The following is a 982-nucleotide window of genomic DNA, read 5'->3' as shown; positions in this document are numbered from 1 at the left end:
GACCTCTGTCATCATTTTAGGTGGGGGAACTTGCACAATCGGTGGCTGACTAAATACTTTTTTGCCCCACTGTAGATGTTTCTACTTCCCCCTCCCATTCAGGAAGGAGTCAAACAGTCTGATAGTGTGTGGGACAAAGGAGTTTTTAAGTCTGTTGGTTCTAGACCTAGGGAGAAGCAACCTGTCGCTGAGCAGACTCCGCTGGTTATTTATGAACATATGCAGAGGATTGTCATGGTCTGGGTGGGTACCTGCAGGTCTCCAACAGCGGCCCCTCCTCCTTTAGGCGGAGTTCGGTTTCTCCTTCCTGGCTGACCACCTGTGAGCAATTATTCCGGCAGTATATCAGACCTGCGCTCTCAACCATTCATCGCCTGAGTATCTGCTATCCCTGTTTCATTTTAAGCAGTGTTTTCAATAAATTGCAGGCCCAAAACAATGTTTTAGTTTTTAGTGCTCTTGAGCAGTAGTTCCCCAGGCTTTCTCGAGGTCTTACTTTGGACATTTGGATGTTTTTTCACTCATGTATAGTCATAACAGATGAATTAGCACAGAACCAGTTTTTAATTGTAATTTGAAATGCTTTGTTACAAACAGCCTGTTGCAGTTTGATGGGCAACAAGGCATTTCCCAAAAAGCAATTAGCTGAAAACTTGGTGAATAGTAGCATGCTATGTTGGAAACTTAAGTAAACTGCAGAAGCAGAGGATGCTAAAAAAGTGGTTCGCCTAAAAAAAACTATTTACATACCAAATATTGACTTTGAAAGTCATTAGAATTGTATAAGATATTTTTGTCCTATGTACTCTGTTTTCCTCTATTTGTGCAACTTTCAGTAAATCACTCTCCTATTTCCTATTTTGGTACTAAAGGTGTTGGCACAACATTTTGCACAGTACCTTATTTTATTGCCATGTGTAGCTCAGTGTTATACTCTCGTAAAGTATGGGATTTAGAATGAAACAGTGCAAATAATGGCATC

The sequence above is a fragment of the Haplochromis burtoni genome, unplaced genomic scaffold (genome assembly GCF_018398535.1).
Source record: "Haplochromis burtoni strain Fernald_Lab_line unplaced genomic scaffold, NCSU_Asbu1 Contig_1237, whole genome shotgun sequence".
Lineage (NCBI taxonomy): Eukaryota > Metazoa > Chordata > Actinopteri > Cichliformes > Cichlidae > Haplochromis > Haplochromis burtoni.
This window is presented reverse-complemented; position numbering follows the sequence as displayed.